The 12,739-nt window shown below is 42.5% G+C and overlaps 1 pseudogene; it reads left to right on the forward strand.

Annotated features, from left to right (window-relative positions):
* Positions 1–8,741: 8,741 nt before the first annotated feature.
* Positions 8,742–9,785, forward strand: LOC129862954 (carbohydrate sulfotransferase 8-like; annotated as a pseudogene).
* The last annotated feature ends 2,954 nt before the right edge of the window (positions 9,786–12,739 follow it).

Genomic DNA, 12,739 nt, shown 5'->3' on the forward strand with positions numbered 1-12,739 from the left:
ACACTGCTGCAACATGACCATAAGCTTGACACCTGAAACACTGTAATGGGCTCTTACGGGATAACTGACACATCCTAGCTTGACTTTGTTGGGTAAAGACTCCGCATCAAAACTCAGCAGGACAGACAGTGTCTTCTCTGTTTCACCACGCTCTCCATCGGGTCTGCGTCGAACCAAACGGTGGGCATCACGTACACCGGGAATCTTCAATTTCAGTTGCTCCTCCTCAACACTTAATACTAGTGATGCAACGATATGACATAATCAAAACCTATTTCATTGACTTACTTGCTGTGCTGTTTCGTTGTTCATTTGTTCAGTCGTTTCATTCTCAACCAGGATTTCATCATACATGTCAAGCAGTGAAGTTTCAGCTCCGTCTGTCCATGGCCTTCCTTGGTGTGCACTGTCACTGTGTCTGTTTCCATCTTGTCTAGCTGTGTATGTAACATTTCACGTAAACCCTGTTTCTTGTCTGCATCAAAGTAGCGGTCTTGGTGGCGACACAGTAAAGAGAGAACGCCACCGAATCGCTTGTTCACAGCCTGTGTCGGCAGTTTTGTTGAGCAGGCGTTTCAATGCCATGACAGAGGGTATCACATCTGCTGCAGGCGCAGTTGATGAGCTTATTTCTCGAGTCAGTTGTTCAAATGGAGCTAGCTAGTGTGTTCATTTTTCCAAGTTTCAAACATGTTGAAATGGCAGCAGCAGTATGACAACCAGCACATTCATGAGCATGAAATACGACTTTCCTCAGTACGAAATCCTCAACGACCCACTGTGCTGTCAGACTCAGCATGTTCATGGAGCTGATATCGCTGGTCCAAATGTCAGTCGTGAATCTAATAGCAGTGACGCTAGTACTGTGTAACTCCGGTAGGGCAACCTCTGAAAAATAGTGCACTTGGTAGTGTGTACTGGTGCTCGACCAGTCGGCAAAAGCCAACATCACCCATGACAGAGAATGGTTGATTGTCAAGGGTAATGAATTCCTTTATCTTGGCGTTAATGGATTTCGCCTTTGAGTTGTCTCACTAAAATTGTCTTACTCTCTCAATTGACTGCTCGACTTGTTGACTGCTCGATCCACACAGCAGACATTGTGGGCTAGGTTAGGAATGCTGTGTTGCACGTGTAGCGCAACATTTTACATGGCGTCATTACGTCACGTACCTTCGTTATATAGGTATGCACGTCAGCTTTGACATCGGTTTTGCACATCAGCGTTTAACTAGACATCAGGCCGATGTCGATGTTGGCATTTTTAGCTAATATCGTCCGATTCTGATATCTTCACCGATTTATATCTTGCATCCCTACTTAATACCACCCAAGTTATCATTCCTTTCAATGGTGCCCTGCTCCAAAGAGCAAAGCAGAACACAGTTCTTGTCCCTAGGCGTGTGGTTCGGATCGCCTATTCCCTCTGGACGGGAGAGTCCACTTTGAGTTACTTTCAACGTTTCAACAGTCCCCAACCTCTTCTCCACCCAACCCGACACCACATATGGATCCACCAGAAGGCAAGGATCTGTTCTCTGCAAAATCTCACTCCAACTGAGACAGAATAGACGTTATCATCATTGGGATAAGGCTCAACCTCTGCCAACTTCACCACACCTGCCACAGCAGGTAATTTATCCTTAATCTTGTCAGATACATTTTTGTCCACCTCTTTGAAACTTCGGCTGCCATCTTGCCTCTAGCACTCAGCTCCCCAAACTGGCAATTTTAAACAAATTTAGCATGCTTTGTAAACTCAGTGTAAGTTTCATATGTGCTGAGAATGTTCCTAAACCAAGCAACTAACCTGCCCCATTCCCAGAAAGTTGTGGGAAGGTTCTATGCAAAATAACCATAGGACAACCACGTTCTCCCCAAACTCTAAGAAACATCTTAGAACATTTTGTGCTAGCTGGGTGTGCTCTATAAAAGAGTAGGCCAGGCTGGCATTGTTATGTGGAGCAATGGAACAGCCCTGCATTTATTTAGATGTGTTTTCTTGTATCTGTCTGTAGTGCTATGGAGCGATAACCCATAGAATATTGTATAACTATGACTGAGAAATGCACTATATATACAAAAGTATGTGGACAACCCTTAAAATTAGTGGATTCGGCTATTTCAGCCAAACCCGTTGCTGACAGGTGTATAAAATGCAGCACACAGCCATGCAATCTCCACAGACAAACATTGTCAATAGAATGGCCTTCCTGTCACGACTTCCGCCGAAGTCGGCTCCTCTCCTTGTTCGGGCGGCGTTCGGCGATCGACGTCACCGGCTTTCTAGCCACCGCCGCTCCATTTTTCATCTTTCCATTTTTTTTGTCTTGTTCCATACACACCTGGTTTTCATTCCCTAATCATACTGAATGTATTTAGTCCTCTGTTCCCCTACTTGTCTTTGTGTGCAATTGTTTATTGTTTGATGGCGTTTTGTCTGGCGCTATACTTTATTATTGTTTCCGTGTTATTTTGGCACGTTGATTTTTCATTATGTCATTTGTGGAATGGAATTAAAGTGCACCTATTTATTTCACTCTGCTCTCCTGCACCTGACTTCGCCTCCCTTATACACACCTAACACTAACGGAAGAGCTCAGTGACTTTCAACGTGGCACCGTCATAGGATGCCACCTTTCCAACAAGTCAGTTTGTCTCCTAGATCTGCCCCGGTCAACTGTAAGTGCTGTTATTGGGAAGTGGAAAGATCTAGGAGCAACAACGGCTCAGCCGCAAAGTGGTAGGCCACACAAGCTCACAGAATGGAAGACTCGATTGCTGAAGCATGTAGCTCATAAAAATCGTCTGTCCTCAGTTGCAACACTCACTACCGAGTTCCAAACTGCCTCTGGAAGCAACGTCAGCACAATAACTGTTCGTCGGGAGCTTCTTCAAATGGGTTTCTATGGCCTAGTATCTGCAAACAAGCCTAAGATCACCATGCACAATGCCAAGCGTCGGCTGGAGTGGTGTAAAGCTTGCCGCCATTGGACTCTGGAGCAGTGGAAACGCATTCTCTGGAGTGATGAATCATGCTTCACCATCTGTCAGTCCGATGGACAAATCTTGGTTTGGCGGATGCCAGGAGAACGCTACCTGCCCCAATGCATAGTGCCAACTGTAAAACTTTGGTGAAGGAGGAATAATGGTTTGGGCTAGACCCCTTAGTTTAAACATTATGGACACCTGCTCTTTCCATGACATATACTGACCAAATGTCAGATGTCATAAGGTGAATGCACCAATTTGTAAGTCGCTCTGGATAAGAGCGTCTGCTAAATGACTTAAATGTAAATGTAAATTAATCCAGGTAAAAGTTATGATCCCTTATTGATGTGACTTGTTAAATCCACTTCAATCAGTGTAGATGAAGGGGAGGAGACTGGTTAAAGAAGGAGTATTAAGCCTTGAGACAATTGAGACATGGATTGTTTGTGTGCCATTCAGAGCGTGAATGGCCAAGACAAAATATTTAAGTGCCTTTTGAATGGTGTGTGGTAGTATGTACCAGGCGCACCGGTTTGTGTCAAGAACTGCAACGCAGTTTCCCGAGTGTATCAAGAATGGTCCACCGCCCAAAGGACATCCAGCCAACTTGACACAACTGTGGGAAGCTTTGGAGTCAACATGAGCCAGCATCCATGTGGAATGCTTTCAATACCATGCCCGACTAATTGAAGCTGTTCTGAGGGCAAAAGGGGGGGACTCAATATTAGGAAGGTCTCCTTAATGTTTTGTACACTGTGTGTTTCTCACAAGCAATATCTTTAATATCCAAGTAATGTCTTGAACATCTGTTATGCTGACTAACGATGTTTTCCTCTCTCTCTTGGCTGTCTCTTCCGCAAAGAATGTATTAATTATTCTATGACCGATTTATCATCACAATGTGAAAGACATTTCAAACTGTTCTGTGCATCCTTTGACTGTTGTCGTGTGTGTAGTGACTCTTGTATTCCCCTGTAATGAATCTTGCTTTGTTTAAGGCTGATTTTCAGTTCTGCTCAAATAAATGTGATTTGTTATGACAAAGGCACTTTTGACATCCCCACTCCTGTAATGATTTCTTTCCTATTATGCATTGTCACATTTCCCAGTCGGAAGAATATCACTTGGCAAGGCTGCATTGGAAAAAATATAATTTGTTGTCCGTAACTCAACAGTAGAACAGTACAGTAAGTAAAAGTGTTGATGAACCGTGATAGGTGGATGGTAATTTAAGTGTTGTTTAGGTGCGGTGTTGTGCTTTGTGGGTGACAGTAACCTCACTTCATCTTTCTGTTACTCTCCCCCTCACACTACTCTTGGTAACTATTTCAGCTCGGCTAGAGATTACCAGCAAAGTACTTTTGGTAATACGTAATGTAGGATTCTATCAATCTCTCTAACTCAACTTTTTTTCTCTCTGTCAAGGTGTGAAGTGCATGGTTTCTACAAGGTGGCCAATTCAAAAGATAAGATTACTGGATCAGATCTGATGCTCACTGAGCTGCTGATAGCACAGTTCACTAAAAATAATGTAATGACGCCATCTATTGGTTTCTTGAGGCACAACCACTATATCCATCCTCTGTAAAGATCAAATCAACATATGTTGGTTTAGCAGATGTTATAGCGGGTGCAGTGAAATGCTTATATTACTAGCTCCTAACAATACAGTAAAATGTTAATCAAGTATACAAATAATCAGAATGGAAAAAAACAAGAAGAAATCAAGAAATGTCGGAACAAATTAAATGAGCTAACGCCCCAAATAGCACTATAACAGTATAATCCAAATGCAATCTGTGTATATACTCCAAAAGAATTTACACAAGATATACTAAGAATGTACAGCAGTAGATATATTAGACTGATAGAAGAATCCAGTATATCCATAAATATGTGGTGAGTATAAGTAGTGTAACTAAAATGCAATGTACAGTCGTAGAAAAGTGCAGGGTAGAGTACCAGGTGATAGCCGGAGAGTGACAGTGTCTAAGGTTCAGGTCAGGGTACTGGGCGGAGGCTGGCTATTGGTGAGTGTTTAACGGTCTGATGGCCTGGAGATGGAAGCTGTTTACAGTGTCTCGTTCCCAGCTTTGATGCACCTGTTCTGAACTCACCTTTTTAGATGGTAGCAGGATGAACAGGCTGTGACTCGGGTGGCTATGGTCCTTGACTATCTTCTTGGCCTTCTTGTGATACCAGGTGCTGTAGATGTCTTGGAGGACAGGCAGTGTGCCCCTGATGATGCATTGGGTTGACCGCACTACCCTCTGGAGAGCCCTGCAATTGTTATGCGGTAATACAGCCCAACAGGATGCTCTTGATAGGGCATCTGTAGAAGTTTTGAGGGTCTTCGGGGCCAAGACACATCTATATTTCATTTTTTTTGTAATATTTAACTTTAACATTTAATTGTTTTACAATAAACAAAAACATACATAGACAAAAATAATAGGCAACTTCACATTTCCACAAACATTAATGACATCACTCTTGCTCAGACCCATATGTTCCCACCGTATCCACATCCAATGTTGTTTCTCATGCTTGTAAGACTGCCCCATATGACTTCAATTTGTGTTCTATGTTGTTTCTGTATGTAGACAGATTTTAAAAAATTAAGCGTTTGATTCTTCCATTCTCTTAGTGGCATATAACTTTTTGGGAGACCTGACCATATTCACATAGAAATGTGAGTTATAGATCATTGAAAGCAAGTCTAAGAAGGGGTACATCTGTTCTATGTGCAGTATTTCTATGCTTGGCGTGCTTAAGTTTTGTTTTTGCGTCTTTTACTTTCGGTTTTATACATCCGCTACAAACAGCTGAAAATATTATATTTTTGGTTATGGAAAATATATTTCATAGCAGTTTAGACTGTACAATGATTCTCTACACTATACTAGCTGATTTTATATACTTATATACTTATATATATGTATATACTTTATATACATATATACTGAAATTAGGCAAATTATTTGAATTTTAGAAACCAGAAAATGAATATGATTCTGCATAGCGCAACTTTAACGTTGGAGTATGGTTTGACTTCCAGTATTTAAGTAATAGACCACCACAGTTGACGTGGCATAATACCCTAGCGGTCAAACAGCGAAATGGTTTCAATTCTTTTCCATTTTCTGATAGGGACACTTAAAATAAGGGCTTTGTTTTGTGTAGGCTTGCCCTGGAGTGATAACCATTTGATAACCATGTAAATCTCTTTCAGACAAGGTGACTTTTTGTATAAATATACAATGACTTCTGAAAGTAGTCATACCCCTCAAATGATTCTGCATCTTGTTGTTACAGCCTGAATTCAAAATTGATAAAATATTGATTTTTTCTTATCAAAGTGAAAACATGTTTTTAGACATTTTTGCAAATGTATTAAATTAAATAGAGAAATATCTAATATACTAAAGTATTCACACCCCTGAGTTAATACATGTTAGAATCACCTTTGGCAGCGATTACAGATGTGAGTCTTTCCAGTTAAGTCTCTTAAGAGCTTTGCACACCTGGATTGTACAATATTTGCACAGTATTCTTTTAAAAATGATTCAAGCTCTGGCAAGTTGGTTGTTGATCATTGCTAGACAGCCATTTTCAAGATTTGACATAGATTGTCAAGCCAATTTACAGTAACAGTCAAAAGTTAGGACATACCTACTCATTCCAGGGTTTTTCTTTATTTTTACTATTTTCAGACATTGCAGAAATTGCAGCTCAAATAAATGCGTCACAGAGTTCAAGTAACAGACACATCTCAACATCAACTGTTCAGAGGGGACTGCGTGAATCAGGCCTTCATGGTAGAATTGCTGCAAAGCCACTACTAAAGGACACCAGTAAGAAAAATACTTGCTTGGGCCAAGAAACACGAGCAATGGACATTAGACCAGTGGAAATCTGTCCTTTGGTCTGATGAGTCCAAATGTGAGATTTTTGGTTCCAACCGCCTTGTCTTTTTGAGACGCAGAGTAGGTGAACGGATGCTCTCCGCATGTGTGGTTCCCACCGTGAAGCATGGAGGAGGACGTGTGATGGTGCTTTGCTGGTGACACTGTCAGTGATTTATTTATAATTCAAGGCACACTTAACCAGCATGGCTACCACAGCATTCTGCGGTGATACACCATCCCATCTGGGTGGGGTTATATCTTGCCTGTTTGGCCCCTATCCGGGGGTATCGTCGGATGGGGCCACAGTGTCTCCGGGCCCCTCCTGCCTCAGCCTCCTATATTTATGCTGCAGTAGTTTATGTGTCGGGGGTCTAGGGTCAGTCTGTCATATCTGGAGTATTTCTCCAGTCTTATCCGGTGTCCTGTGTGAATTGAAGAATGCTCTCTCTCTTTCTCTCTTTCTTCCTCTATTTCTCTCTTTCTTTCTTTCTCTCTTTCTTTCTTTCTTTCTTTCTTTCTTTCTCTCTCTCGGAGGACCTGAGCCCTAGGACCATGCCTCAGGACTACCTGGCCTGATGACTCCTTGCTGTCCCCAGTTCACCTGGCCGTGCTGATGCTCCAGTTTTAACAGTTCCGCCTGCGGCTATGGAACCCTGACCTGTTCACCGGATGTGCTACCTGACCCAGACCTGCTGTTTTCAACTCTCTAGAGACATCAGGAGCTGTAGAGATACTCTGAATGATCGGCTATGAAAAGCCAACTGACATTTAATCCTGAGGTGCTGATCTGTTGCACCCTCAACAACTACTGTGATTATTATTATTTGACCCTGCTTCTACACGTGCATTGCTTGCTGTTTGGGGTTTTCGGCTGGGTTTCTGTACAGCACTTTGTGACATCAGCTGAAGTAAGAAGGGCTTTATAAATAAATTTGATTGATTGATTGGTTTGCTTTGTGGGACTATAATTTGTTTTTCAATAGGACAATGACCCAACACAACTCCAGGCTGTGTAAAGGGCTGTTTGACCAAAAAGGAGAGTAATTGAGTGTTGCATCAGATGACCTTGCCTCTCCAATCACCTGACCTAATTGAGATGGTTTGGGATGAGTTGGACCGCAGAGTGAAGGAAAAGCATCCAACAAGTGCTTAGCATATGTGGGAACTCCTTCAAGACTGTTAGAAAAAAAGGGGTTTGCAAATCAATATTAGGAAGGTGTCCTCAATGTTTTGTAAACTCAGTGTACACGTCCATGTTCCCAGTCACCTTGCCGTGGTTAAATGTGGTGGTTCACACTTTCAGTTTTGCTCGAATGCTGCCATCTATCCATGTTTTTAATTTTTTTTAGCATTATTACTTACAGACAAATAACTTTGGAAAATTAGATCGTCGGTCACTCACCTGACTTGGATCTTTTGTTTGAATTTACAGAGGAAACCCCATTAATCCAGGGTGCTCTACCAAAACATTGGTGCCAGAGAAGAGGGAGGAGAAGTAGGGTTCTTGTCTTCAGAGGATATTACTCACTAACGTTCAGTCCCTGGACAATAAAGTAGACAAGCTCAGGATGAGGATCTCCTTCCAGAGAGACATAAGGGACTGTGACATACTCTCTTTTACGGAATCATGGCTCTCTAGGGATATAATGTCCCCGTCCATACACCCAGCATGGTTCTTCGTTCATCGCACGGACAGGAAGAAGGAACTCTCTGGGAAACACAAAGGTGGAGGGGTATGTCTCATGATTAACTACTCATGGTGTGATTGTGGTAACGTAAAGGAACTCAAGTTTTTTTCATTCTCCCGATCTGGAATACCTCATCAAATGTCGAGGGGAAGAGATGTCCTCTAACCCCAGCTTCCTTATTCCTAGCCCCAGGCAGCCCCCATTATTACAGTGGCCGCCCCACCCAATCACTCCAACCTCCGGAGACCCAGCCGAGAGCCACAGGAAGCTGCTGCTAAAGAGCGGATCTCTAACCCCTAGTGGCACCCCCACTTTTGAGGAGTACAATCGGTTACAGGGCATGGCTCAAACCCAGGTGTCCTGCCGCCACCTGCTGAGGGAAGTCTGCTCCAAATACCAGCCTGGTGTCACAGAACACCCTGTGTCCTGCCTTCAGGTGTTCTGTGTCTTCGTGGAGGATAGGCATTGTAACTATAGTGATTAATTTCATTTACAGTACATGTCACTACAGTACATGATTTACATGTATAATTGTATTTCATTGCAATTCATGTTCAGGGCTGATCTAGAGGTCCCCCTGTCCATGTAATTTTATTAATTGTGATCTAAAAGGCAGAACATGTCGGAAGTCAGAACTCCTACTCTGAGGTGCTAGATGCATACAGCCCCAGATAACTATTCATATTTTTTCAAATTAATAATAATTTTTAGGTGACTGGACGCCTATGATCATGCGGGCGTGGCAGAGCACCTCTGCTCCTACACCAAGGTCCTCTTCATATGGGAGCCCTTAGAGGGGCTGGTTTCGGCCTTCCGCGATAAGTTTGAGAGCTCCAACTGGTACTACCACTCAGCGTTCGGCCGGCTCATCATCTCCCGGTACCGGGCCAAGGCACCTTCAGGGAGTTTGTCCAGTACATGTTGAACGCGAGGCAGCATGGACATCCACAGGAAGCCGGTCAGCCAGCTCTGCAGCCCCTGTCTGCTGCACTATGATTTCATCTGGAAGTTTGAGAACATGACGGAGGAGGCCAACTTCCTGCTACAGAGCATCGGGTGCCTGCCAACGTCAAGGCAGAAAGGACTTCTTCCACCATTGCTCAGATATACTTTGAACAGCACGGAGAGACAGAGGGTCTATGACCTTTGCTACATGGATTATCTGATGTTTAACTACTCCAAGCCCTTTCTGTACTGAGATACTGGCTGGAGTGCCAGGTTGAGATGATTCATTTGAGATTTATTAATATGAACACTACTGAAGAGATTATTATCTTGTGGGACTTGAATAAGCACTACAGACACTGATGTATTTCTTATTTATATCTGGTTACAATTATGATTTGATGTGATTACTTTGAGCATAGGTTGTACAGATTTTTTTTCTCTTTTACCCCTTTTTTTCTCCCCAACTTCATGACATCTAACTCGTAGTTAGTCTTGTCCCATCGCTGCAACTTCCCTACAGACTCGGGAGAGGCGAAGGTAGAGAGCCATGCGTCCTCCAAAACACGACCCTGCCAAGCCACACTGCTTCTTGACACACTGCTCGCTGAACCCGGAAGCCAGCCGCACTAATGTGTCGGAGGAAACACCATCCAGCTGGCGACCAATGTCGGCTTGCAGGCACCCGGCCTGCCACAAGGAGCTGCTAGAGTGAGATGGGACAAGGAAATCCCGGCCGGCCAAACCCTCCCCTAACTCGGACGACCCTGGGACAATTGTGCGCCGCCTCATGGGTCCCCTGTCACGGCCGACTGTGACACAGCCTAGGATCAAACCCGTTTCTATAGTAACGCCTCAAGCACTGCGATGCAGTGCCTTAGACCGCTGTGCCACTCGTGAGGCCCCGGGGTTATACAGCTTTTAGTCGTAACGCTTTTTATAGTGTTAACACTGATGTACTTTTTGTCAAATGCACTTTTATTGACTGGCATACAGCCTACATACAACCTCCTCTCAACAATCAACAAGATATCTCTCTCTACTTGTTTTGTATTTTGCATGCAATAGACTTGTTACAATATATTTCTAAAATACAGAAACACAGAAAATAAGGGACAGGGAAAATATATAGAGTTGAGTGGCATTAGTGTATAATATCTCGGTTCATCACGTATGGCCTTCCAGATTTATCTGAGGGTTCATGATATTTTAATCTGTTGGTAATGTACATTGAAACATATGTTTGAGGTTTTCTGGGTAATTGTATGGGCCTCGTTACAGTACAGATGATCACACTAAGTGTAAAGAGTTCATGTACAATTGTTCTACATGTCTGTGCAGAAGTGTTGTATGACAAATTATTTAAATCCCCTAGCCTTAACACTGCCAATATACATGTACATTTTGGTTTGGGTTTTCAAGCACCGTTACCATGATTAACAAGCCATTTCAACAAAACATTTACTTGTTGTTTTCCACATCTGGTTTAAGGAAGTGACAGAAATATGACAATTTTAATTCATTTCAAAATGTTCAGTGTACAATAGAGCCGTGTCTCACTACCCTAGCCCAGGGGGGCTGCAGGTCCCCTCCCCCCAGTGTCTGGAGGGGGGCACTCTGCTGCCTTGTATTGGCGCATAGGAAATGAGATAAGATATATTTCATTTGAGCCATCAGCTCTTAGGACATAAAGACAACTGATCTGTTTCTTCTCTTTCCACGTCCTTCTCATATCAGACATTCAGCATAAAATTCATAAATTAAGAAAATGAACTGCCAGTGCCTGGGGTGACTTTGCCAGCTATTTAAATCTGTAAATTCCCAACATCTTTCTCATACGTCATGTAATTGAACTAACTGCAGGGTTTCTTTTAAGTAGAAAAAAAGAGAATAGTATGTCCCAAATGACACCCTATTCCCTATATAGTGCACTACATTTGATCAAAGCCCTATGGGATCTGGTCAAAAGTAGTGCATTATATAGAGAATAGGGTGCCATTTGGAACAGAGACAGAATCAAGTCCTTCTGTTGGTTTGCACTAATGCAGAGTAAGACATATGCACAGCATCACCCTGGGGCAAAAACAAATGGAAGAGCAGGATTTAACACTGGAGTCTTGGTGTCGAACAGACGTTGTGTGTATGGATTGCTCTATTTCCTAGTTCGATTAAACCAATGAAGAGAACACATGACTTTCATGTAAAAATAAATTGGAAATTAATAAAGCAATGTATTTTATGTCCATCCCATCCTTCTCACCCATAGCTTCATAAGAGAGGAAATGCATTGGGCAATGCTTGAAATGGTTCAGTTAGGCTAGCCTATGTATATTTTTCAGGTAAACTTTTATGTCAGACATTATTTTGTTGTGTGCTCTCAAAATGTTTTGTCATGCATCCTTAGAATATTAATACAATTGAGAAAAACTAGTTGACAATAAATCTAAACATATGAGCAATTAATATCGGTGCTGTATACAGTACCAGTCAAAAGTTTGGACACACCTACTCATTCAAGAGTTTTTCTTTATTTTTACTATTTTCTACATTGTAGAATAATAGTGAAGACATCAACCCTATGAAATAACACATATGGAATCATGTAGTAACCAAAACACTTGTTAAACAAAATATATTTTTTTCAAAATATATTTTATATTTGAGATTCTTCAAAGTAGCCACCCTTTGCCATTGTGACAGCTTTGCACACTCTTGGCATTCTCTCAACCAGCTTCATGAGGAATGCTTTTCCAAAAGTCTTGAAGGAGTTCACACATATGCTGAGCACTTGTTGGCTGCTTTTCCTTCACTCTGCGGTCCAACTCATCGCTAACCATCTCAATTGGGTAGAGGTCGGGTGATTGTGGAGACCAGGTCATCTGATGCAGCACTCCATCACTTTTCTTCTTGATCAAATAGCCCCTTACACAGCCTAAAAGTGTGTTGGGTCGTTGTCCTGTTGAAAAACAAATTATAGCCCCACTAAGCGCAAACCAGATGGGATGGCGTATCGCTGCTGAAGGCTGTGGTAGCCATGCTGGTTAAGTGTGCCTTGAATTATATATAAATCACTGACAGTGTCACCAGCAAAGCACCATCACACGTCCTCCTCCATGCTTCACAGTGAGAACCACACATGCGGAGATCCTCTGTTCACTTGCTCTGCGTCTCACAAAGACACGGCGGTTGGAACCAAAAATCTCACAT

This window comes from Salvelinus fontinalis, chromosome 9 (assembly GCF_029448725.1).
Source record: "Salvelinus fontinalis isolate EN_2023a chromosome 9, ASM2944872v1, whole genome shotgun sequence".
NCBI lineage: Eukaryota > Metazoa > Chordata > Actinopteri > Salmoniformes > Salmonidae > Salvelinus > Salvelinus fontinalis.